This window comes from Macaca nemestrina, chromosome 9 (assembly GCF_043159975.1).
Source record: "Macaca nemestrina isolate mMacNem1 chromosome 9, mMacNem.hap1, whole genome shotgun sequence".
In the NCBI taxonomy this organism is placed as follows: domain Eukaryota; kingdom Metazoa; phylum Chordata; class Mammalia; order Primates; family Cercopithecidae; genus Macaca; species Macaca nemestrina.
This window is the reverse complement of record NC_092133.1, coordinates 57939127-57966579: the sequence shown is the minus strand read 5'-3', so window position 1 is coordinate 57966579 and position 27453 is coordinate 57939127. Positions and strand designations below refer to the sequence as shown.

General features: G+C 40.4%; 1 long non-coding RNA gene across 4 annotated transcripts in view; it reads left to right on the top strand.

Annotated features, from left to right (window-relative positions):
* LOC105466172 (uncharacterized) overlaps positions 1–27453 on the top strand; it is a 96661-nt gene that overhangs the window by 32698 nt on the left and 36510 nt on the right. Inside the window, exon 1 of one of the 4 annotated variants that reach the window (XR_003014511.2) lies at positions 109–316. The exons of 2 other annotated variants lie outside the window; for them this stretch is intronic. This is a non-coding gene — a long non-coding RNA (uncharacterized lncRNA). Of the gene's footprint in view, positions 1–108; positions 317–13322; positions 13518–27453 lie in introns of those variants that run through there. One more of the 4 variants, XR_011607782.1, reaches the window with a different exon arrangement.

Here is a 27453-nt window from a genome sequence, read left to right as displayed (position 1 = left end):
CTGAGCTAAAGGTTCTGAAAAGGAAGGCCACTTTGCCAGGAAAAGTTGAAGCTACCTTCCTTTTTCCTCCCTAGTGCTCCTGGCCACGCCTGGATAAGGCCAGAGGGCTGGCTGTGAGTAGGGGAGTGGAGTTTATTCTTTAATAAGTGCTCAGTTTAAAGCCTATGGACTCATATTAGATCTGTAAGGGAACCTGATTTTTGTGTGGAAGTCATGAAGACTGGCACCCGTGGAAATACTGATAGCTGTGAATTAGGCAGCTGTGGCCTGTATTGCATGCCTGTTCTACTCTGGTGGGGACCTGCCATCTTGGTTGGTAAGATGCCCTTCCTGGGTGGATGGGGGCCTTCTTCTTTTGGGATAGCCAACTCCATGGGGACCTTCTGCCTGAGAACAACCAGACCAGAGACCCACAAGCTGATGTGCTGGCTTCTTCTCTACCAGTGGCTGATGTCCCAAATCTCAAGTTGCTGTTTCCATGAGCATATATTTATTTCTTCAACAAATATTCAGTTAATCTCTACTGCATGCCAGGTACTGCCCTAAGCAGTAAAAAACCTAGAAAAACCTGCTCTCATAGAGCTTGCGTTAACATATGCCCCTTCCATTTCATGCCTGGGGTAAAAATCACTTCCGGTGTTTCTCAAAATGTGTTTTGTGGCATTCCAAGGGTCGTAATAAGTATTGTGCTGAGAAATGTTTTCATATTTCATTATGCTTTGGAACTGCTGGGTTAAAAAGTGTCTAGATGCAAAACTCCTTAGTAACCTCTATATGCTAATTTGCACAGTCCCTTTCTAAGAGATGTCTTATTTCTAAAATATATTTGGCTAAGGAATAAGTTTTTTAAAAATAAAAACATTCTCCAAGCCAATTTTTAAAAAACGAAATATGTCATTATTACCCTAGAGAAATATTCCAAACATTTTATTCTGTTACTCAAACACTACCTTCATAATTCTTATCATGTCAGTTGGTCATCCTCCTTTTTTTTAAACCTAGAAATTACCCTGGACGTAAGTGAATCCTCTGAGGAATATACTTTGGGAAAAATTGCTTTGAGTAGTAGACATTCAAAGATTGGAAGATTTGGAAGCTAGAAGGAGGTAAAGAGGCTGGGGCTTAGAGGCCACCTGTAAGGGGAAGGAGATGTTTGCCCCTAAAAACATATTTAAGTTGTGCTGGTATCCTTGCAGAAGAAAACTTTGTTCTCCATCAATTTCTGAGCAGCCATCAAACAACTATTTTGGAAGACGGGAAAGCTAAGAGATATGGGTTCCAGTTCCAGCTCTGTTTTTAACTAGCTGGGCAATCTTGGGAGTAATTTGCTTACCCTTTTGGTCTTAAATTTCATGCCCAATAAGTGTTGAATATACACTAAGCCGCTTAATCACCAAAAAAATCATCTGAGGTAGGTCATGCTTCTACAAGATTCCTTATAGAGAAGGAATGAGAGTAACAGATTAAGGAACCTGCCCAAGTTACACAGCTGGGAAGTAATGGGCCCAAGAATATTGAATGATGATCTTGAATTGGATCCCTTCAAAATCTAACATTGTATGATTATATAAGAGTGACTTTTGCTATGTTTCATATCTATTGTGATTGGCAGTCAATCTTCTAAGCAGAAATCATTCATCAGGCAACAGAAGTACTGAGCGTGTATTCTGTGTCAGACACTAGCCAAGGCCCTGGGGAATTTACAAGGAAGAAGGCAAAGTCCCTGCCCTCCGGACTTTACAGTCTAGTAGGGGGTGGAGCACAAGTAAACATGCATTCTACCTGTATATTTAAAACATTATTATTACTAATATTTCTATAGTGAATCATTGAAATATTATGGTATATTATTCACAAAAGTCCAAATGTGGGAACAACCCAAATGCCCATCAACTGAGGAATGGACAAACAAAATGTGGTATAGCCATATACAATGGAATGTTAGCCATAAAAAGTAATGAAGTACTGATGTATGGTACAACATGGATTAACCTCATAAATGTTAGGCTGAGTGAAAGAAGCCAGATACAAAGGGCCGCATATTGCATAATTCCATTTATATGAAATATTCAGAGTAGGCTTATTTATAGAGGCAGAGGACAGATGAGTGGTAGCCAAGATCTGGGGGATGGGGACAATGGGGAGGGACAGCTTAATGGGTACAGGGTTTCCTTTTGGAATGATGAAATGTTCTGCAATGCTTGCACAACATTGTGAATGTACTACATGTTACTAACAGCAACTTTTATATTATGTGTATTTTACCACAGTAAAAAATGCAAAAAATGAAAGCCACGATGGTAGATAAGGCCAGGCTTATTGTTGTCATTTCAAGTTAAGTCACTCTTCAGCACCTGCATTATGAAAAAGTGGGCTCAGTAGTGTTTGCATATAAAAGTGAATAAGATGTAATCCCTGTCCTTACCGATCTTCAAATATACTTATAGGAGTAATAGAAGATCAGCAAAGAATTACAATAAAGCATGATTAAATTATCACTATAATGGAAGAATAGGCAAAATTCTGAGTGATATTTAGAAGAAAGAAAATTCACTTCTAACTGAAGTTATTGGAAAATCCTCATGGAGGAGGTGGTGGTTTGCCACATTCAGCCTGTTTCCACCTTTCTCTTGAAGGCTGAATAGAAATTCAGCAGACAAAGAAGGGAAAACCAACAGACAGGGAGGATAAACAACTTGCTAGATGTCACACAGCAGTGACAGAAATGGAATCGTAGGCTCCTCATCCTAGTTAAATAAATATAGTACATAATATATAGTATTTAATATACTTAATATAGTACTGATTATATACTACATATGCTATGTAATGTATATATAGTATATAATATAAATAATATATAGTATTAATTATATACTATACATACAGTATATAATACTACAATACTCCTAATACTATATATAGAATAATTATACACTATATTGTGACATTATATATAGAATATAATATAAATAATATATAGTAAAAATGTAAACAATATATATAAAATGATATAATATAAATATATGTATTATAGTATATAATATAATGCATATTATATATCATATATTTTATAAATAATATCTTTAAACAGAAACACATATAAAAGAAGGTTATGTGTTGATAGACTGATGAAATTGTTGTGACTAGAGGCTCACAGGAACTGAGCCTTGTATTTCCTCTAGGAGCCATGGCTCAGTATTCCCTAACTCAGTGTGTGTGACAGCTTTGTAGAAGCTAACTACTGCAAGTAACAGGAGTCAGCTACTTCTCATATCCTCTACTCAGGTTTGAAATTGAGCTATTCCTTCTCAGCTCATCACTCATTTTCAAGCCACCCCCTGGATGAACACACACACACACACACACACACACACACACACACACACACCCCTACCTAGAGATGGTTACAAAGTTTTCAGGATTCAGAGCAAAATGAAAATTCAAGACCCCTTGTTCAACAGTTCCTAAGAATTTCAGATGGCAGGAGCAGAGGATTAAACCAGGTGTTGGGCTCTGTGTTCAGGTCGCACGCCCCTGAAGCCAGCCCAGTTTTTCCCTCCACCTAATCAGTTGTGTCTTCACTTCAGCACTTGTGCCTCTTTTTTCCCTGGGATCAAGAAATATGATCATTGTTTACCTTGCCTCATTTGAGATAAGGAGTTTACCAAACCACTCATATCTCTGGGGAAAGGGGTAATGAGCTCACAGACGCACAGTCTGTGACCTGGTGGCGGAAGGGTTGGTTTGGCCTTTGGCCTCCTGGAATCCAGTGACTTGGAGGGGGTTCATTTTCTCACTGACAACCGGCCAGAGTCACATGGCTTGCATGTCAGAGCCAAACAGAGCTGCAGAGCTGTCCTCGGCCTCTCATGAGTCTCCTGGGCCACATTCTCTGAAAGACGTCTCCTGCTGATTTGGTAGGTCCCAACTGAGCCTCCTTGAAGTTCCTGGACAATGCACAGGTCTTGGCAGCCTCTTGCAGGCAGCCTTTGTTCAGGGACTGTGGACTCTCCAGCCGGAAGGCGAGACTTCCAGAACAGAAGCAGAGGGAGGGCATGACAACAGAGTCCTGAAGAGGATTTGCTTGGCTCATGCCTTTTACAAAAGTTGGGGCTTAAGTTTTCAGCAAGAAAAGGACAGGAAGGGAAGAGTAGACATCCAAAAGCAGCTCACTGAAGACAGATCCTGGAGTCAATTTTCTTATCTCAGCTTCCCTCACTCCTGCTCTCCCTCTGACCAACTAGGAGTGGTATGAAGCGGGGAAACGCCTTGCAGACTTTCGAGGAAGCAGGCTTGGCTTCCTTTTGGACAGGAGGACGCAGGCCAGTTTGCTGGGCTTATTAATTGTTCCCTTGCTGTTTGCAGCTGTCCTCATCTCTTTCTCTGCACAGGCGCATCTCACACAGCCTTCAGAGCCACCTTTCCTCTAGAAAGCCGCCTGAGCCTTGGTCAGGTCGGGGGCTGCATTTGTTTCCCAGGGCTGCTGTCATGAAGCCCCGAATACTGGGTGCCCTACGCAACAGGCATTTACTGTCTCACATTTCTGGAGGCCAGAAGTTTGAGATGAAGGTGTCAGTGGGGTTGATTCCTTTTGCAGGCTGTGAGGGAGGATCTGTTCCATGTCTCTGGTGATTTGCTGGCCATCTTTGGCCATCTTGAGTTTTCCTTGGCTTGTAGATGTATCACTTAGACATTTGCTTTGAGAACCATGTGGTGTTCACCTTGTGTCTCTGGTTTCAACTTTCCCCTTTTTATGAGGATACTTGTAAGGCCCACCCTACTCCCAAATGACCTCATCTTAGCTTCACTAATAACATCTGCAATGAACCTATTTCCAAATAAGGTCATATTCCAAGGTATTGGGGGTTCAGACTTCAACATATGAATTTTGGGGAGGGGACACAGTTCAACCTGTAACAGAAGCCATGGTGGGAGTGAACAACACAGGTAAGATTTAGCAAGCTGGGTGCTAATGGAGATGGGCCAGACCAGAGTGCCCAGAGTAGATCTGGAAGGGGTGGGACCGGGAGTTTGACAGAAACTATGGAGACAGACTGTGATTACTTTTAAAGCCAAGCACAGCAAATTCAGACTTGGTGTGGAAGGCAAGTCAGAGCCACCGTAGGTTTTTGAATTGCATTGTAATACTGTAAAAATGGCATTTTGGAACAATGACACAGACAGTGTCATAGAGGATGGATTGAAAGAAGATGTCAGTAGAGTCAGGGAAAGTAATTGGAATCTGGGCTATAGTGAGAGGGGAATAGAAAGGCTGGGAGAGTTTCTAAAGGAAAAGAAGATGGTAGGATTTGATGACAAATGGATTCAGAAGATGACAGCATTAACAGCAGGGACCTTGATTGACTGTAAAGTTCAGAAGGGAAAGGTGGGGATTGAGGGGTCTGTGTGTGCATGTGCATGTACACACATGAGCAGATGGAAGTCTTAGTTTGGGAAGTACTGAGTTTGAAATGATGTATATGGCATCTCAGAGGACATGTGCTCTATGGTCAGCAAATTTTTTCTATAAAGGGCCAGCTGGTAAATATTTTAGGGTTTTCAGGCCATGTTAGCTCTGTTGTAACTATCCAACCTTGCTGTTAAATTAGGAACGCAGCCACAGACAACGTGTAAGTGAGTGAGCATGGTTGTACTCCAATAAAACTTTATTTACAAAAACAGGCAGCACTCTGGATTTGGCTCAAGGGCTGTAGTTTGCTGATTCCTACACTACATCGTGGGAAATGTGATACAATCATAGGTTATAAGGAGAGAGAACATAAGTCCTTTAACGGCTGGTTTTGTGAGGGTTTTTTTTTTTTTTTTTTTTTTTTTTTTGAGACAGAGTCTCACTCTGTCGCCCAGGCTGCAGCGCAGTGGCACGATGCCCGCTCACTGCAGCCCCGCCTCCTGGGTTCAAGCGATTCTTCCGCTTCAGCCTCTTGAGTAGCTGGGACTATAGGCACACGCCACTACGCCCAGCTAATTTTTGTACTTTTAGTAGAGACGGGGTTTCTCCATATTGGCCAGGCTGGCATTGAACTCCTGACCTCGTGATCCGCCCGCCTTGGCCTTCCAAAGTGCTGGGATTACAGGCGTGAGCCACCGTGCCCAGTCTGTGAGGTTTTTAGAGTGATGAATATTCAACATTCAGTGGGAATCTATAATACCAATGGAAACTTATTCACTTACTAACACATGTAACAAACATGTTATTGAGAATGAACGAGGGGCCAAGTGTGCTTGCATGTTATCACAATCACTCTCCACTGACCACCTTGTGAGTGGGTAATTCTTATTCCCTTTTTGACAGATGAGATAATGGAGTAAACCCTCAGTAAGGTAACTTGAGGCTGTTAAACTTTGCTCCTGACTAGGAAGTTTAGCCAGTCTCTAAGTGGAGGCCTTCCACTCAGGCAGGAACGCTTTAATAGTTTGCATGAGGCAATGTCAAATTTAATATCTGCTTATATGTTGTCATAGTTTTAACTCTGCACTCAACAGTTTTCAGGATAACTGCCCTCTGTGTTCTTGCTACAGTAAGGTCTTGAAACTGTGTAATAGCTACAACCTGTCAAGTACCTGGAAGAGAGAAAAATTGAGAGAAGATAATTTAAGGCTCATGTAATCTCCTCATTTCTCTAGATTACCTATTTTTTAAAATTGATCAAGTTGATTGCTGGGTCTCCCACAGAATAATCTTCATGTAATTTAAGACAAAGCATTGATCTCTTTGTTATAATTGAAAATGCTTTCTAGATTTTGCTGTTTTAGCTGAGAATTATTATTGAAAATATTATTTATTACATCTCCCTATATATCGTTTCTTATGAGAAAATGATCTCAGAATTTGACATAAGAATAATTCTTTTTTCCTGAGAAGATATGATTCTGTTCTTCAGCTAGACAGAACTGTGCAACTAATTGTGTTTCCTTTTTTGATTGGATTTCCAGGAAGCTCAGAGCTAGCTTTAAGGTGCAAAGATAATAGCTATCGTCACTTACCATCAAAGTACTTTCTTATGTTTTCCAGGCTGCATCACCTTTTTAGTTCCAATTTTATTAATTTTTTTCTTTTCCTCCCATAATCTGCTTCAAATACTTCTTAGAGAGAGATGAGCATTTATTTATTTATATATTTATTTTCCTAAGATGGAGTCTCACTCTCGTAACCCAGGTTGGAGTGCAATGGCGCGATCTCAGCTCACTGCAACCTCCACCTCCCGGGTTCAAGGGATTCTCCTGCCTCAGCCTCTTGAGTAGCTGGGATTACAGACACCCACCACCATGACTGGCTAATTTTTGTACTTTTCATAGTGACGGGGTTTCACCATGTTGGCCAGGCAGTTCTCAAACTCCTGACCTCAGATAATCCGCCCATCTTGGCCCCACAAAGCGCTGGGAGTACAGGCGTGAGCTATTGCGCCTGGCCAGAGATGAGTATTTTTAAAAATTAAATTTAATTGATTCAGAATCAAGATAGAGAGTCTTTCAGTCAATCAAGATTGTTACTTAAGTTTCCTTAGACTTGGAGAAAAATGTTGAAAACGAGTTTATGATTAAGAGCAGATATTTGCTTGGGTGACCCTTTGAGGACATTGACATTTGCTCAATAATGACAAATTATTTCATATTTGTTGAGGGATCTTCCTAAATGGACTACTATATACATTTGCCTTACTATTAGGCAAGCACTGAGGGGCTGAGGGCATCAAGCAAGCATAAGGTTTGGAGTTAGAAGATGAGGACTTGTTTTGATTCTGCCACTAAGTACTCAGGTATAGGACACACAGCCTCCGCTGGATAATTTTGAATGTCCCTTCAAATGTAGCTTTCTATAGAAATCTGTTGTCTACCTTCCTGCTGCTGTCTGCCAATCACTCCCTCGCATATTTCCTCAAGTAAGTCAGTCTTATTTTTCTAGGAAGACTCTAAGCATCAGGGGGCAGGAGCTATATGAATATGAATATAAGGCATATGAATTTATTTTTATATTCATTGAATCGTAATACCACCTTATTCCAAATAGATTCAAGGTGGCTTACAAAGATAAATGCAATAAAATAAGATAAAAATTTAAACTAAAGAAAAAGTGTTCATATGGAAGGAAAACAGATTAAGACTAGAGAGATGAGCAGGTAGGTAGGTAGTAGGCAGGCACCTGTAGAATAAACCAATCTCCATCTGTCTCCAGAGAGCACATTTGGTTTCTGCACAAACACAAATTGCCTTGGAAACTGAAGCAAAATGGAATGAGTGTGAAGAAATCTCTTTGTTTTAAGTTAAATTTAACCATCACATGATGGAAACATAGCGCGTCTTGATTGAGTGTTAAAAGTCAGGTGCCGAGTCATTGATCACTAAAGGTATTTACTGGATGTGGTAAATGGAAATTCCTTCAGACAAAAAGGGCACTGCAGAAGGTGGGGAGAGATTTGCTACAGTGGGACAATGGAGAAGAAAGACTTTGCTTTAGAAGGCAAGTGTTTCATGAGGAAAAAGTCTTGGTTCATTGATGTCTCCCTGTGGTTCCCAAAGTATGAGGGGCTGCTTTGGGAGCAAAGCAGATAGCAGCGAAAGTGCAAAACAAGGCAAAAGCAGGGTGGAGGAATTTAGCAAACAGCACTTCTTATGAAATTAGTGAGTAGTAAGGTAATATAGGGGGCTGTTCCTTTTTATGGGAAATATTCTCTGGTGAGCTCTTCAAATGAAATATTCTCAAATACTGTAATGCACTGATATGAAAGATTTATGTAGCAAGAGGCCTTAACCAATAGCAGAAGACATTTGAGGCTATGAAAGTTGGCAGTACTGTCATTAATACTTCATTCATTTAACAAATATTTATAGAGCCCTTACCATGTACTGGATACTGTGCCAATCACTTAGGGAATGAGGGCAAAGGAGCAAATAATGAGTAATACACCATATTTGTCTTACAGAAGCTCACATCCTAAGAGGGAGATGACATAAAATACATCCGATTAATTCATTAAAAGCACTTATTGAGCACCTTTGCTATACCAAAAGTAGTTCCAAGTGCTAGGTATGTAATGCAGAAGTAACATAAACAGCATCTGTTTTAAAGTATTATGTTAGAAATCAGCAGGGTTTTTTGTTTGTTTGTTTGTTTTCCTGCTCAACAGAGAATTAACATGAAGATTTTGACTGTGGAGAAATGCAGAGATTAAAGAGAATTAGAGAGAGTGCAAATAGTATATAATAAAGCAATAGAAAGAGAAACAGGCCACCACTTACAGGTTCCCTTTCACTCCTGGGCAATTTTTTGGTAGACTTATTACTAATACATATTTATCTACATTTAAATAAATAGTAAGATTTTCTTGCTTCTGAAGATTGAGGTCATTGGTTACCTAAAATAATGCTCTTGTACCTTTTCTAGTGGCAGAGCCTGGAAAAATGATCTGAGTTCCAGAAGAGAATCCAGAGATAGCAGTTATATAGTAAATGTCACTAGACCCTGTGCCGCATGTCCTTGGCAGACATTACTAATAGATCACAAGTACTTCTTCCTGCTACGCCTGGATGTAGCCTCAACATTCTCCCTATGAGAGAGTACCAGGTGGCCAGAACTTGTCTTGGCACGTAAGACAAAACCTCTCTGCCCTCCGAAGGCCCTTCACTCCTTTAAATACGTTCCAACTCTTTTTAATGTAAGAAACAACTGAATACTTTGGGTTTCTTTGGGGCTTCTTCCTTAACTCTCTGTTACATTCTTGTTTCAAAGTTTGGTTGATATTGCTGTCTGACAGTTGTTAAAAGGTGATGACAATATATTATTACTCAGAACTTTCATAGCTTTAGGAAATAATAACAATTTTTATCTTTTATAATATGCAACAATTTAAATAATTTTATGTAATTTTAACATTTATTATTGTCATAATCAATCCCTAGCATGAATTAAACATATATAACCTCCCATGCACTATACTATGTGCTTTACCTGAATATTTTATTTAATCCTCACAGTAACCCTGTGAGGTAGGTGCTAGTAGTGTCTTCTGAAAAGAACTTGCCTGAGGTCCCACCAGTAGTAAGTAGTGGAACCTGAATTCCAATCCCCGCTATTTGATGTCAGAGCTGAAGCTTGTTCTTGCCTGCAGTCAGGACTGTGAGGTTCTCTCTCCTAGGAAGTACGGCTGTTCTTCTCCATGAAAAAAAATGGCCCTCTTCTTTATAAAATTGAAGGCATCATCTGAATTTTCAGGAGAAAGAACAGAACCAAGCATGCCCTTAAACTTATGTTCCATCTTCTTAAAGGGAAGCAGGTGAAGTGTCTGTCCTCAAGAGTTAGTGGCTAGTCCAGGACCGTCATTGCACACCCCTGTCCCCATGGTCTCCACTGCCCATGGTCATGGCCGTTATGGGGAGGCAACAGCTGGCACAAAACAGCAGGTCTGGGGAAAGGGGAGTAAGTGGTTGGACTGCTAACATATTTTTTTCATCCAGGGCTGTTGATGAACTGATTTGAATTTCATTTTTTTTTTCCTGTCCTGTACTCATTCTGGGATAAAATGGACAAGAAGTCAAGGTAGGCATTAGAAAAGAGAAACAATAGACATGGACTCAAAGAATAATAATTCCCAGATAATCAAGGGTTGACCTTAAAGAGGAAACATCTTATTTTCTGAGCAAATATTCACAGAGTTAAGATGTGGATTGAATGAGATAGTGTGGGAAATTGCAAAAATAATACTATTTATTGAGCTCTTACCATATGCTGGGTACCTCTTAAAGTGCATTACATGGATTTTTAAGAAAATTGCATGACTAGGTATGGGAGATATTATTTTTTCTCTTTTATAGTTGGGGAAACTGAGGATCAGAGAGTTTACAACACTTGCCTAAGGTGATACAGCTATAAAGGGTCCACCCAGGTCAAACCAGGGTTCCACTATAACTTAGACTCTTCATTTATCTGTTAAATTTGACCTATGTGAAAATGGTCTATAAACTATCAAGCATCAAAGAGTGAATTAATCATGCAGTTATTAAGTTTAAACTTCAGGGACCCTGGTTGGGCATGGTGACTTCGCCTGTAATCCCAGCACTTAGGGAGGCCAAGGTGGGTGGATCACCTGAGGTCAGGAGTTTGGGACCAGCCTGGCCAACATGGTGAAACCCTCTCTCTACTAAAAATACAAAAATTAGCCAGGCGTGGTGGCAGGCACCTGTAATCCCAGCTACTTGGGAGGCTGAGGCAGGAGAATTGCTTGAACCCAGGAGGTGGACATTGTGGTGAGCCGAGATTGCACCATTGCACTCCAGCCTAGGCAACAAGAGTGAAACCCTGTCTCTAAATAAATAAATAAATAAATAAATAAATAAAAAACCTTCAGGGATCCCTCACTTTCCAGGGCCTTTTCTAGGACCTCGGGAGGGGCCTCATTAATATTTATTTATAATTTTGCATTTTTTAACTTAAAGAGCCCCCAACCCCACCAATTATGTAAATTTTGGGCTCATCAAAACTTGCATCTGGCCCTGAAAATACCATATTATTCTAGACTAGATGGTCACATGGTCCTTCCATTCTTATCACCTACCACCCCACGGAGAATGTGGTATGAGTAGAGCCTTCTCTTTTCTTTAGTATTATTCATCATTCAAATTCCTGATATTTCCCTTCTCTGGAACCTCATTTTATTTAGACAGCAAGCTGTGTTGGGGACTAACAGCTTCTAGCCACTCAGCAGAAAAGTATTAATCTTTTCTCTGGCATCTCACATGTGACATCGCCAATGGTGTGTTTGCAACCCCTTGTGAGAATGTCCAATCTTCTAATTATAGTAAATGCAGTCAAGGAAAAAGGGCCTTGATTTTAAACAAACAGCTGTGAATTCTGCATTTGCATGTCATGCTCTGAAGTAGTCTTTTTCTGAGTCATGGATTATAAATTATCAATTTAGATCAAGCCACAAAAAGTACTGTATTTTGTTAATTTGGGGCCTTTGGAAAGGGCAAAAAAATTCTAGTCAAATATCCTAAGAGATTCTGCACTCTTCAAAGTCAAACATCTTGGTGAGTCACTAATAGTTCTTGAGTGAATACACATTTAGGATGAGAATATATTTATGCTAAGTGAACTATGTTTCTAGAGCTGTGACAAGGTTGAGTATGTGATTACTAGAAGATTCAATAAACCCTTGAAAATGTAGAATTAATGTAAAACTTGATTTGGAAACTAATTTGGACCATATGATTATTGGGACAAGACTTATTTTTTGTTTTGTATTAAAATAAACCCAGATATGTGTAAGGGAGTATTTGTTTAAGCAAAAGTAATGTCACTAATAATCCATGTGACTTTAGACTGCAATGATGATAATAATAATAATGATAAAAATTAGCCCTATTGATTGTTTACTAGGTCAGGTACTGTGCTAAGCACCTTGTATCCATTATCTCACTTATTCTTTACAAGTCTGTCATTGTCCCTGTTCTTCGGATGAGGACCCTGAGGTCAAAAAAAGTTGAGTGACTTGTCAAGGTAGTTTGGTACATCGTGGACCTGAAATTTGAGCAAAGTCTGTCTGATAGCAGAACACAAGCTCTTAACCACTCTGCAAGCTATTTTGCCTCTTTGGGGTTCAGCTTTCCTATCTGCAAAATGAAGGGCTTGGCCTTCCTGATCTCTGCCATTTCTTTCAGCTCTAAAGCTCTAGAGTGCTATGATTTCAAGTTACAATCCTCTGGCAGCAAAAGAGCTCTTGGTAGTTTACTAATATGTTTGTTTTTCTAATTGATCTCTACCAGCTCAGGGTAATTAAAACCCCACAGCTCTTACATTCCCCAAACAAACAGAAGCATGCATATTCACCACTCCTCACAGCAGTGCACATGGCATTGTTTACGCATGGCACCTAAGATAAAAACCAAATATATGGTGGAAAGTAGCAAGCTTTGTGAGAACAGAGGAGTAAGTGTGTGTACCTTCCAGTCTAAAGTTCTGTAAGTTTCTGCTTATTTACCAACAGTAGTAAGTGTTGACCTGATCCAAGGCTCTCATCAACAACCTCAGATGTTCTGTTGGTAAATCATACTTTACATTCATGGTAAATGTATGACAGAATGATGGGTTTAGAAATTTAGAATACCATTTAGCAGCCTGTGATCTAGGTAACCATTTATTATGGCCACAATAACAGAATTATCAATATGAGAAAAAACACTCAGCCTTTCTGGATTAAGATACTCTCATGGCTGATTCCTTTGTGCACAGCCTTAGTTACCATGGGGATCATGATGAAGAGTGTTCTAAGTTCTTGTCTTTGCTGCCTGGTGAGTGCGTCCTTTCCTTTGGGGTAAAGCTATATGCCTGAATGAAGACAGAAACAACAGGATTTCCTGCAAGGAGTGTGGATGATGCATCACCCTATGTAGCCAGAGCTCTTCAAGTGCAGTCTGTCAGGACAAGGAAGAGGATTCTTTGTTCATTTCATGAAGAGTTACTGATTACTTCCTTTCCTGGCTTTGTGTTAGGTGGCATTGTAAGCATTATCATGCAGTATTTGAGGCTGTGCCCTCAGGAGCTTATAGCAAGGGTGAGAAGATGTATGTAAAACTCTATCTGTAGGCTTACCACTGCACACACTTCTTTCTCTAACTTATCTTAACTTCATGATAAGGTGATATTGGAAATAGACCTTATGGGATAAGAATCTGTACATACAGAAATTGGGGTAAGGATGTAGAGGATGAAAAGGCAGGAGGAGAGGTTAGGTGAGGCAAGACAAGAAACAATCTGGGCCTAGGATAACACTGTCTGTATTTTTCCTTTGTAGCATCATTATAGTTGTCATTTTTTTTGTGTTATTTGTTTATTGACTGTCTCCTAGATTGGAAGGTAAGCCCTTTGAGATCAAGGACTAGGGACGAGGTCTCTCCTATGCATTGATGTATGCCAAGTGCCTGTGACCACATATAGGTAGATAAAGGGGCTCAGAAAATACATATCTCGTAAAGGGAGGAAGGAAAGTTTGGAAAGGGACTCGCCAATGGTGAAGACATAGCTAGAATCTCAAGATCAGAGGCATAATAGTAGTTTAATTGCCCGGAGAGTTAGACAAGTGTTTTTTTTTTTTTTTTCTTTTCTTTTTTTTTTTTTTTTTTTAAGTCAGAGTCTTATAGTGGTCATAATCCTATCTAGGCAGATAGCAAGAATTTTAAAAAATAGAAGAGCAGGCATTAAGACTGAGCAACAGAGGAGAGAATGGGGGCAGTTTAATTTAGTTCAGCAAGCAGGTACCATCTATGAGCCAGGCATTATGAAGTGGCAAGGGTATGAGTGTGTACAAGAGAGGTCAAGATCAGCTTAAATAGAAGTTTGAAGGAGGGAAGATTGTATCTTTGGGATAAATAGTAGCTTCACAGAAGAGGCAGTGTTTCAAGGAAAATTTAAATAACCAGATTTTATAATTTTTCCAAGAATGCAATCCAAAGTCCAATCTTAGATTTTTCTAGAATGGGAGTGGAGAGGCCATTCTAATAAAAAATAGAGGTGGGAAGAGAAATAGCTCCAATGGAGCAAGATTATAGGTGAGCAAACTGACCTTCCTAATGGGTCTGTGAGTTGAATCCAGGTCTGTCTGACTCTAATCTGGCAAGAATGATTACAATAATAGTTAATCATTATTGAGCTACCTACTTTCTTATCTGCTTGGGAATCTCTTTTCTTCGTGAATCAACTCAAGCGTGACTACCCTGATACTTTCCCTGTAAACCTCTGCATGGGGTGCTTTGTATGTGCTCTAATTAGAGTATTTATCTCACCATATTGCAATTGTCTAAAAACACCCATTTGGAGCACACTGGATTGTGAACTTGATGACGAAATAGACTGAATATATCTACTGCCTTCTACAGATGAACTCCAGGTGGCTCTTCTTTTTGTAACCAACAATTGAATTCAAAATCTCAAGTGGGATCATCAGATGATCAGAATCTGGATTAAATGCTGTGCCCTAGCTGAAAGAGAGGCTGGAGAAATGAATTCCTGGTATCAGTTTTGTGACAAGGGACTAATAATGTGGGGACTCTCCTGTCATAGTTGTGGCTGTTCAGATGAGGTAAACATCCAAAAAGGAAATACAGAGAAGGCAGAGCTGTTAAATTATTTCCTGAAGCAGCTCTGAGTAAAAATTAGACACTGGTTTGAGTATGGATTACGGATAAAGGAAGAATGGGAGAAATGATAAAGGAATTAACATCCTTACAGTGACACAGGTGAGCCACACTCTGTGGAGGCAGCAGGTGGCAGAATTTACCATCTTGAGCTCAATATGGGCATCAGTAGTGGGACATAAGTGATCTTAGGGGTATATGAACATATTTAAAAATATTTTAATAGTTATTTTAATGTGTTACAGGAAAATAATTAGCACATCAAACCTGTGAGTTCACAGCTGTTATTGCTTAGGAGAAGGTTAAGTTTAAGTTCAGTTTAAAAAGTTATTCAATATTAAAATGATTAAATAAATAATACAGCAGGTGGCACTTAGCTATGGCATGATTTCTGAAGGTAGCATGGGAATGGCTGATGTTTGGGGAAGTTCATACATGGAGACAGGAGGCCAGAGCTTCACTCATCACCTACGTGTGTTTTATCTCACTGGGCCTCGTTTTTTGGGGGTAATCTATCTATCCATCTATCTATCCATCTATCTCTCCATCTATCTATCTATCTATCTATCTATCTATCTATCTATCTATCTATCTATCTATCTACCTTGTTTATTTATTTTTAATTCAGCTTTGAAGTTTAGGGGTATATGTACAGGTTTGTTATACAGGTAAACTCATGTCATAGGGCTTTGTTGTACAGATTATTTCATCTCCTGGGTATTAAGCCTAGTACCCATTCATTATTTTTCCTGATCCTCTCCCTCCTCCCACCCTTCACCCTCTGATAGGCCCCTGTGTGTATTGTTCCCCTCTGTGTCCACGTGTTCTCACCATTTAGCTCCCACTTATCAGTGAGAACAGGCAGTATTTGGTTTTTCAGTTCCTGCATTAGTTTACTAAAGATAATGGCCTCCAGCTCCATTTGTTTTCCTGCAAATGATGTGATCTTGTTCCTTTTTGTGGCTGCATAGTATTCCATGGTATAAATGTACCAGATTTCTTTATCCAGTCTACCACTGTTGGTCCTTTAGGTTGATTCCATGTCTTTGCTATTATGAGTAGTGCTGCAATGAACATATGCATGCATGTGGCTTTATGATAGAATGATTTATATTCCTTTGGGAATATACCCAGTAATGCAACTGCTGAGTGGAATGGTATTTCTGTGTTTAGGTCTTTGGAGAATTGCCATACTGTCTTTCACAGTGGTTGAACTAATTTACACTCCCACCAACAGTATACAATATACAAGTGTTCCTTTTTCTCTGCAACCTTGCCAGCATCTGCTATTTTTTGACTTTTTAGTAATGGCCACCCTGACTGGTGTGAGATGGTATCTGATTGTGGTTTTGATTTGCATTTCTCTGATGATCAGTGATGTTGAGCTTTTTTTTCATATGATTGTTAGCCACATATATGTCTTCTTCTGAAAAGTGTCTACTCACATCCTTTGACTGGTTCTCAGTTTATACTTTATATTTTATCTAACTGGGTCTCAATTTTATACTTTATGTTTTATCTCACTGGGCCTCAATTTTATACTTTCAAGGGGGACAACACCATCTTGGCTTCCTGAAGTTAGGGTCAAGACTAGACTAGACTTGTAGTCTAGACTAGACTTAGAGTGTCCAAGTGATACTTACTTGGTTTGCCAAGACTGGTTGTGAATTCTTAGGAATTTGATCTATTCATTCTCATTATTCAGCCGAACCTGCAAAATGTCAACGCTCTGAGTTATCACTCTTTAAATCGAGACTTCACCTGAGTGGCCTTTGGGGAAAGTGAGTCATCACGGGTGGGCAGGTTTCTCCATTTGATAAATGATTTAAGCTCAAGTTTTTATTTGCACTAGACATGGGTCCATTCCCTGGCTCAATGTGGCCTCTTACAGCTTTTCCATTCACACATCCTCCCACTTAGTTACTGGCTGCTGTCTTTCCCACTGTGAATGACTGAAAAGTATGCATTCTCTTCTCAGTGTCTAGCTCCTAGTCTGGTTCATTGTAGGTCCCTGGTGAACGTAAAAACAAAGCCCTTGAGAGTGGACGTTGTTCTACCATGTCAATTTAGCTCTCAGGAAATTGTATGGACTTTAAAAATGTCTCCCCCGAGAATCATTTGGTTACTTATTCCTTAGGAACCACTGTGGTTCAGCAAGACCTGGTGCTTCAGGAAGCAAGGTTAGAAAGAAAGGCGGCTGGGATGAGCAGCGTGGGATGGGTGCTGCGGTGCACGTTGTCTTTGTTAAGATGTTGGAGCAGTTTTGGCATGGGGAGAATCTGGCTGAAAATGAAGTCACAGCAATGAGGAAAACCTGGACTCACTGCTTTGAGCACTTGTGCAATGGTAGCCGGAGCTGTGTCTTACTGGGATTTGTATATAAGACAAACATGATCCTACATTCATAGTTACCTTGAATGTAGGATCTACTTAGAGATTATTCTTAAATATAGCTTAGATTGCATTGGCAGGGGGTTTTTGACTCTACTAGTTAAGCTAGGTCAGCCACTACACTAAATAAAATGGGGCTAAAGATTATACCTTCAGTCAGCAACCTCAAACATAAACCTTTCCATTCATGAATAAACCTAGGATGAACCATTTGATAAGTTACCTGCCTCATTTTATCTTCGAGTTAGTAATAGCAATGTTGATAGTATTACTGCTCACCAAATATTCAATTTTTCTTATGGCACCTTTTCTGCAGGACAGTTATATATTTCCACCTTGTTAAACTCACAAGCAGCGATATGATTTGCCTTAGTCAATGAAGAATGGGCCAAAGCAATGTATATCTCCCTGTGCTGAGAATTTTAGATGTTCTGTCTCATTTAATATGGTAGCAACCTTGTGAGATAGATACCTTTCTTTAATGTCTAGATGAGGATGCTGAAACTCAAAGAAGCTGAAAAGGTTTATGTAGTCACATCACCTGCACATGTGTTCAGGATTTGACCTGGCCCTTGCTCTTAACTGCTTCACTTTATTACATCCCTATCCCAACAACTTTTGTTAAGCTGTCATCTAACCCAAGTGCCAAAGATTCTGATTCTCAGATCCCTCAGGTACCAATCCCTGCAGGGAACAAACCTAGAAAAGTAAAGTGTAGTCTTTCATAATCTGGGGAACAAAAGAAGAAAATGTAGCTGATCTATTGCTGACAACCTACTATTTATTTTATAAGAAAAGACTAGAGTCACATACACATAAAACAATGCCCTATACCTGTAAAAATAATCTAGTAATTTTATTACACTAGCTTGATAACATGTTGGAAATTATATAAAGAACACAAATTTATCACCAATAAAATGTCATTGTACAAACAAACTCGGAGGAATATAAATATATAGCATGTATGTTTACACAATAGGTTTATATTATAAATGTATACAAAATTTGCTTTGGAATAATGGTCTGGATGATGCCTATTTAAACCTCAATATATACCTGTCTTAAAGTTTAGTTTAAAATACTGTTGGTGCCAGTACGCACCGTTCACACAGCAGGGTTCCCCAAACAATGACAACAAACTAAATTAATTATGATGTAACTAAACCACAGTAATGTGTAATTGAAAAACAAGGACAGCGGCAATTTAAAAACCACAACCAACGAACCCAAGATAACACTGATAATATACTGACAGCAAAGGATTCATCCCGTGACTTGGAAATTTCAGCTGTTTGTTTGTGAGCTTGTGTTGGAACTGGCAATGTTACCAAGCATTGTGTAGGAATCAGAATTGTTAGCAGAAGCAATGAATTTGTGTGCTCAATAAACTAGTAATGTGCTAACTTGAATTTGAAGACTAAAATTTGGTGACCTAATTGCCCACTTGCTGCTAGTCCTCATGCCTATGAATTAAACCAGGATCAGTTTCCATTAGGTCAAATGGCAGCCAATCAACGGGTCTCGCTGGTCACAGTTTGATAATCATTCTTCTAGAAGTCAGCTTACCCAACTTTTCACACTTAGACCCTTATTTTGATAAATCTTCTGGCAAAATGCAAAAAGCTTCCCAACTGAGGCTCCAGGCATGGGGCATCCACTTCCCATACACTTCCAAAAAAGTCACTGGGGATCTATTGCTCACCTTGTAGAATGCATTTGGTTTGCCAGGTGCTTCAGGTCTGAGAGAGAAGTGTCTTGTGTTGAAGGCTTGCATGGTTTGCCGTGGTCCAGTGGTTACCATCATGTTTCCTAAAGCTGGGAGAATTCCAGTCCTATTGTTTCATGACCAACAGGACCATCCTATTGGTATTACCAGCTTCCTTCATAGATACAGTGCCAAGTATATGGTGTTTCAGGCCCTGGTGGAGAAGTTTTTTGGTTCCTGGCTGGGAGAGCCTGGCTAAAGGCCCTTAGGTGGCGTTTCCCCAGGGCTCCTGTCTGGACCACTATGCAGGTAATTTTACTAGCTTCCTCTTACTTCTCAGTCTTGCACCCCTACCTACTAATTGCCCTCAAGTAGAGGTGAAGGGTAATGAATGACTTAGAGACTCTTCCAATGAACATCACCTTTCTCAACTGAAGGCATTTTTTTAAGTTCAAGTTTGGTCACTCTCAACTTAAGGCATCCTGCTAGCACAATTTTCCTGTGTGTTTTCTCAGCATTTGTAACTTATGATACTCTGTGTTATGGGTTGAACTGTGTGCCTCAAAATAGACATGTTGAAGATCTAAGCTCCCAGCACCTCAGAATGTGACCTTATTTGGATATAGAGCCTTCACAGAGTTAACCAAGTTAAAATGAAGTTATTAGGGTGGGCCCTAACATGTCATGACTGCTGTCCTTATAGAAAGGAGAAATTTGGACACAGAGACAAACACGCATAGAGGGAAGACTGTGAAGACATGGGGAACATGGCATCCACAAGTCAAGGATGTCCGAGGCTACCAGAAGCTAAGAGGGAGGCCTGGAACAGATTCTCTCTTAAAATGGTCAGAAGGAATCAACCCTGTCAACATTTTCATTCCAGACTTTTAGCCTCCAGAACTCAAACAATACATTTCTGTTGTGTAAGCCACCCAGCTATGGCAGTGCCAGGAAACTAGCATACAATGTCACTTTGTTGGCAATATTAATCCATTAAAATTGAATCCAGTTTTTGCAGTGGCATGCATCTATAGTCCCAGCCACTTGGGAGGCTGAGGCAGGAGGTTCACTTGAGCTCAGGGGTTTGAGACCAGCCTGGAAAACATGATGAAAGCCTGTCTCTAAAAAAATATTTAATTCAGTATAACAAATGCCTGTAAACGAATTCAGGCAGAGGTGGTAATAGTTGATAATGGTGTAATGTGCTGCTCCCTCCTCAAGCCCTCCATATCTCTTCCCCACTGAGACCCACACTTTCCTATCATCTTTCCACTGTCCCTCTTCTCAAGCAGGAGGAGGTTCTTGGTTTACTCTCTACCCAGTCTAGACTCCTTGGACCATCATTATCATCACTTTATTGCATTCCATCAACTAGTTCACCCTCTCTCTCTTCATTGTGTTCCTCTGGAAGACCCCAACCTGGATTAAATTCCACTCTCTGCTTGTTCCTGTGCAGTTCAATGTGGCGGGAGAAAACACACAGGCTGAACATCACACCTTAATTAATAACCACTAGGGCTGCCAGAACTGCCTGGTCTAGTCTTTCCCTTCCTTTACTATGGACAATTTTACTTCCCTCTCCTCGAAATTCTAGTATCCCTTTCCCTCCTCTTCTGCTCTCCACTCTCAGCTAATGATTTTGCTTCCCGCTTCACACAGAAGTAATCAAAAGATGTCTACATGTTCCAGTTTCCACACCTACCTGAATCTGTGCTGTTGGGCTCACTGGCCTCTTGTGACTATGACGGGCTTTCCACATGCCTGTCTAAGGCCAGCCCCTCCTACTGGCCACCAGACCTCAGCTCTTCTCCCTATTCAAGGTTTGGTTCTTGGGCTGTTTCCTTCTTTCTGGCATCATTAATCTCCCTGTTTATTTGTTTCCTAGATATTTCCCATTAGCATATGAACATGCTGTGATTTTTCACATCTCAAAGAAAAAGAACCTCTCCTGACACACACCTTTTCCAGCTGCCACTCTATTTCTCAGATCTTCTTACAAGAAAACAAGTTGAACAAATTGTCTTTATGTTTTTCTCCAATCTCCTTTCATTCTCTCTTGAAGTCACTTGAATCAGTCTTGTGCTCCCAACACTCCACAAAAACTGATACTGTGAAGGTCACACAAGGATCTCCAAACTGCTGAGTCCATTGGATTATTCTCAGTTCTCATCTCACTCGACTTATTAGAAGCACTTGACACAAATGATTCCTTCCTCATCATTGAAACATTTGTTTTTCCTTTGGTGCTAAGACTCTATACTTACCCATTTCCCTCCCATTTCAATAGCCACTCCACTTGCAACTCCTTTAATGGTTTCTCTTCATTTCCCAAACACCTAAATGTTACCATGTTCCAAGACTCAGTCCCTGGAATTCTTATCTTTTATATCTATTCCCACTTGGTAGGTGAGTGTGGCACCTTTCTCAGGGTTCAAAGTACCTACATGCTGATCATACCTGTATTTATCTTTCAGTTTTCATCTCTCCCTTGAATGCCAGATTGAAGTGCCCACTTGACCACTCCATTTAGATGGCGAATAGGGTCTTCAGTTTCACATAGCCAAAATGAAACTCCAGGTCTCCTGTCCCACCAGTAAATTTTTTCTTCCAGCAATGTCCTTTTTGTATTTTATATGCATTCTTTTAGAGACGGTATCTTGCTGTGTCACTCAGGCTGCATGCAGTGGCTTGATTATAGCTCACTGCAACTTCAAACACCTGGACTCAGTGATCTTCCCACCTTAGCCTCCTAAGTAGCTAGGACTACAGGCACATGCCACTATGCTTGGCTAATTTTTCTATGTTTTGCAGAGGCTGGATCTCTCTATGTTGCCCAGGCTGGTCTTGCACTCCTGGGCTCAATCAGTCTTCCCACCTCAGCCTCCCAAGGTGCTGGGATTAGAAGCGTGGGCCGCTGAATGCAGACAGCAATGTCCTTTTCACAGTACATGGGAACTTTCCCTTTCAATTGCTCAGACCTCAAACCTGACATTTACCTCTAACTCATATTTTTATGTTCAATTTCTGAGAAAGAAAAGATGTTGACTCATCCTTCAAAAGGGACACAAAACTCAGTGACTCTTTCCACCGTCACCACTCACTTTTTGGTCCAAGCCACCATCACCTCACACTTGTTTTTTGCAACAGCCTCCTAGTTGGTTTTCGTGCTTCTGCCCTTGACGCTCTATGGTTTCACCAAAGTAGCCCAAATGATAGACTGATTTTTAAAAATAACACTTTATTGGGTTATCATTAACCTACCATATGATTCACCATGTAAAATGTTCAATTCTCTCTCTCTTTTTTTTTTTTTTTGAGATGGAGTTTCACTCTTGGTGCCCAGGTTGGAATGCAATGGCGTGATCTTGGCTCACCACAACCTCTGCCTCCCAGGTTCAAGTGATTCTCCTACCTCAGCCTCCCAAGTAGCTGGGATTACAGGCGTACGCCACCACACCCACCTAATTGTGTATTTTTAGTAGAGATGGGGTTTCTCCATGTTGGTCAGACTAGTCTCAAACTACTGACCTCAGGTCATCCGCCAGCCTCAGCCTCCCAAAGTGCTAGGATTACAGGCATGAGCCACCATGCCCGGCCCGATTTTTAATCTATTTACAGATTTGTGCAACTGTCACCACAATAAATTTTAGAGCATTTTCATCACTTCTAAAAAGAAACTCCATTACCATTTTCAGTTGCATTTTATTTCTTCCTAACCTTCCCTGCCCCCTTAGTCCTAGGCAACTGCTAATCTACTTTCTGTTTCTATCAATGTGCTTATTTTGGACATTTTATATGAATGAAATCTTATAATATTTATCCCTTGTGAGGCCAGGCCTGGTGGCTCATGCCTGTAATCCAAGCACTTTGGGAGGCTGAGGCAGGCAGATCACTTGAGGTCAGGAGTTTGAGACCATCCTGGCCAACATAGTGAAACCTCGTCTCTACCAAAAATATAAAAAATTAGCTGGGTGTGGTGGTGCGCACCTATAATCCCAGCTACTGGGGAGGCTGAGGCAGGAGAATCACTTGAACTTGGGAAGCAGAGTGAGCCAAGATTGCACCACTGCACTCTAACCTAAGCCACAAGAGCAAGACTCTGTCTCAAAAAAAAAAAAAAAAAAAATATATATATATATATATATATATATATATCCCTTGTGACTAGCTTCTTTCACTTAGCATAATGTTTTCAAAGTTTATCCTTGTTCTAGCATGTATCACTATTTCCTTAAAGTGTCTAAAAATATTCTATAGTATAGATAGGTTACATTTTATTTATCCATTTATCAGCTGATGAACATTTGGGTTGTTTCCATGTATTGGGTATTATGAATAATGCTGCTATGAACATTTATGTACAAGTTTTTGCGTGGGCATATGTTTTCATTTCTCTTGGGTATATACCTAGAAGTGAAATTGCTAAGTCATGTGGTAATGATTGTCTAACTTTTTGAGGAACTGTCTAACTTTTTGAGGAATTGTTTTCTAAAGTGACTGCATCATTTTACATTCTCACCAGCAATGCATGAGGGTTCAAATTTTTCCACATCCTTGCCGACACTTGCTATTATATGCCTGTTTTTGTTCTAACCATCCTAGTGGATGTGAAGTAATCTCTCATTGTGTGGGCTGATCCTTCAATATGTAAGTCAAATCCTGTCACCTGCGTCTTATGGGCCCTGGATGGTTCATAGCTCACAATGGTTTTTGAGGCCCTATATAATTGCTCCTCACACATCCTGATTCAACTTTCTCATCTCATTTCCTGCCACTTCCTCTTTTGCTTACTCTGCTGTTTGGACTTGAAGTCTTTGCAGTTACTGTTCCTTCAGCCTAGAACATGTTTACTCCATATGTCCACGTGGCCTGCTCTGTCACCTCCTCTGTGTCTGTGTTAAATTGTCATGTTGTCAGTGGGATTGTGATCACCCACTAACTCATAGCCCTTCCTAGCACATTCCCTGCTGGACTTTTCTCCATGGCTCTTGACCCCATCTGAGATGCAATAACAGATTTCACTTGCATGTTGTCAGGCTTTCCCCACAAAAGTTACATTCCATGATAAAAGGAATTGTGCCTTCTTTTTCTCTATGCCTGTTCCTTATGCTTATAACAGTGCCTAAAACATACTAGGAGCTTGAATGATATGGAATGAGTAATCATCTAAAAGAATTCTATGCAACTTTTCTTTAAGCTGAAAGAATTAAGTTTGCTGTGGAGTTTTAGATACCACAGCCAGCAAATGAAAGTATTTTGGGCTGGAAAAATCTTTCAATAGATAGGTATCCTGAGCTACATTAATTTGGTAACTTATAGCTCTTTCTGATGAGGTCTATATTGCATGGCCTTGACAAAAATTGATACTTAAAAAAAGAGGGTTTTTTTTTTTCCCCTCTAAATTCTCTTAGTTCTTTAAGGGTAAGGGAAAATAAGGTGGAATTGGAATGGCTGTTGGGTAGGGCATTAACATATTTGCCAGATATTTACTGTATTAGTCTGTTTTCATACTACTATAAAGAACTGCCAGAGTCTGGGTAATTTATAAAGGAAAGAGGTTTAATTGACTCACAGTTCAGCATGGCTGGGGAGACCTCAGGAAACTTACAATCGTGGCAGAAGGGGAAGGGGAAGCAAGGCACCTTCTTCACGAGGCAGCAGGAAGGAGAAGCACCAAGCGAAGGGGGAAGAGCCCCTTATCAAACTATCAGATCTCCTGAGATCACCATTATCACGAGAACAGCATGGGAGAACCTCCCCCATGATCCAGTCACCTCCACCTGGTTTCTTCCTTGACACATGGGGATTATGGGGGTTACAATTCAAGATGGGGACACAAAGCCTAACTATACCAGAGGAGAGGTAGCGTTAGAAATTTGGCTCCATTTGTCCCTTAGATACCACAAAAGATGGTGCCTCATAACTAGCTGGAATAACAAAAGATGATGGGCATGTGTGTATATGTGTAGGAGGGTGCCCATAAGGAAAGGGTTCTAATTTCTGCCATGTCACTAATTTTCTGTGTGACCCTGAGTAAGTAACTTAGCCTTCCTGAGCTTAGTTTCCCTATTTGTAAAACAAGGAGGTTAGACTACATGATTTTTGAGCTCTCCCCACCCCTGAAAGTTCATATCCTGTCATACTTTTTACCTAATGAGATGTTAACTCTGGCTTCATTTTAGGACTTAGGGTCCTGGGAACTGGCAGCTATCAGCAAATAGTCTCCAAATGAAATTTGAACACAGTGGAGCTTAATGTATTTTTGTATTTGGGCTTTGGGAGATCAAACTTTGAATTGGCAATATAGGGAACTCAGTTACTATTTTTGACAAGCGGTTGGACTTACTGAATGATGGCAGCATTACTAATGAATCAAGGAAAAAGGACTGAGTTAACATTTTCCAAATAGTTGAAGGGCCTTAAAAGGTTGACCCTAATGAGGACACTAGATTTTTTTTAGGAACCATAGCGTTTGCCTTGCAAAGACCCTCATTATGCAGAATGAGCTACTTAAAGCCAGAGGAGAGAGGTGGTATGAGGGGAGGAGGGTTAGAAGGGGAAATAAAGCTTTGGGGATGATGGGAGCTCAACTGGTCTAAGCAAGAGGACTATTATTTTGCTCACAATAGATCAGTTAGATTCTTGTGTGTGTTTGTTGGTAGAGGAGGAAAGTGGTGCTCATGAAATTGTGAGGGTAGGAAGGTGGGGTTGGTGGGTCTTTGTGATGCTTGTGGAAATAAAAGATTTTCTTTCTGTACAGCAAATTTTCTATTAATGACACAGAAAAATCAGAGCTAATTTGCACTAATGTGATGACACATCCTAAGATCGGCTTTTTGGGTGATAGTCTGACCCTGTGTGATTGTTTGACATGCCCTAGGATTACCTCAATCTAGAGGTTCCCTAGTGGGTTGAGTTAGGGATGGATGGGGCTGGAACCTAAGCTATGGATGAACTCCCTGGCCATAGCCTACCAAGAGGCAGAGAGGATGAAGGGCATTGGAGAAAGTGGAAATATGGTCTAGAACTTACACCTCAGCTGCTGAGTGTCTCCATGGTCTTTCTGCTGACATGGGATCCTAGGGTGTGTATACACAAGAGTTGCTGGAGCTACCCTGGCTTGTGAGTCTTCGTGCATGGCTCTGCTCATTGTAACCTGTGGATGCGAGAAGGGAACTTTCATTCCAGATCATGGTGATCTGTGGGTTTCATGGTGTTGTCAACATGGATTAGTCAGTAGTGATTTCCTGGAGCACTTCGTTGAGAGGATTCTAAGTTTCATATCTAGGTTCAGCATAAAAGACTACCTTCATGCATTAGCAATGTCTGTCCTGAGTGAGAATGGTAAGAAGATGTGCTAGCCATGTATTTTCAATATCTGACCCAATCTTCGAGACAAATTGAGGTCAAAAGAGGGGAAGTGACCTATCTGAGTTTACACTGCTAGTTAGACAGCTGGGGAATAAACCCAGGTCTCCTTTCTCTGATGCCAAGGATTTTTCATTTTGCCATGCTGGGATCTACTTTCATAAAGTCTTCTGTTCCATAAGGATAGTCACAAAGTATGTAGGAAAACATAAAGCCAGGAATGACTGGGCATGTGATAACATATAAACAACCCACTTTGAGCCATATTGTGAACTCTGCTTTTGTTCTTGGTCCAACAGGGCCCAAAATAGCACATGTCTGCTTGCATTGTCTGTGAAAGCTACAGTACTGTGGAAGCCACAGAAACACTGTTCTTTGAGCAATTAACCTTTTTAAAGGAAAGTTCATTATTTTATAGAGACACATGAAGTATTTACATTTCTTTCCAATATTTTACCCTCATAACTTATAATTTGGGGCCTTTGCCCTTTGGAATTCTTAGTATCTGCTTTTCTCTTAAAGGTGAAGTTGCTAACTTAGGCTTTGGAAGATTTTCATTTTATTACAAGCGTTTTTGTCTGATGGGCTCTTTAATGCTGGTTCCCTCTTCATGCCTCCAGCGGCTGGGAGTGGAAGCTGTTCTTCAGCAATTGCCTTGGTGGAAGGGAATTGCCTTGTTCATGGTGTGTCCTTTGTCTAGGGGCAGTCTCCATTTAGGAACTGTCTGCAAAGGGATTCAAAAGTGGCTCTGAAGAGCCATTCTGGCTCCAGTCCTCCCCATGGGGTCAGCTGAAGTTTCTGTTGCAAGCACATCAGTTAAACTTTTTCCTATGCTC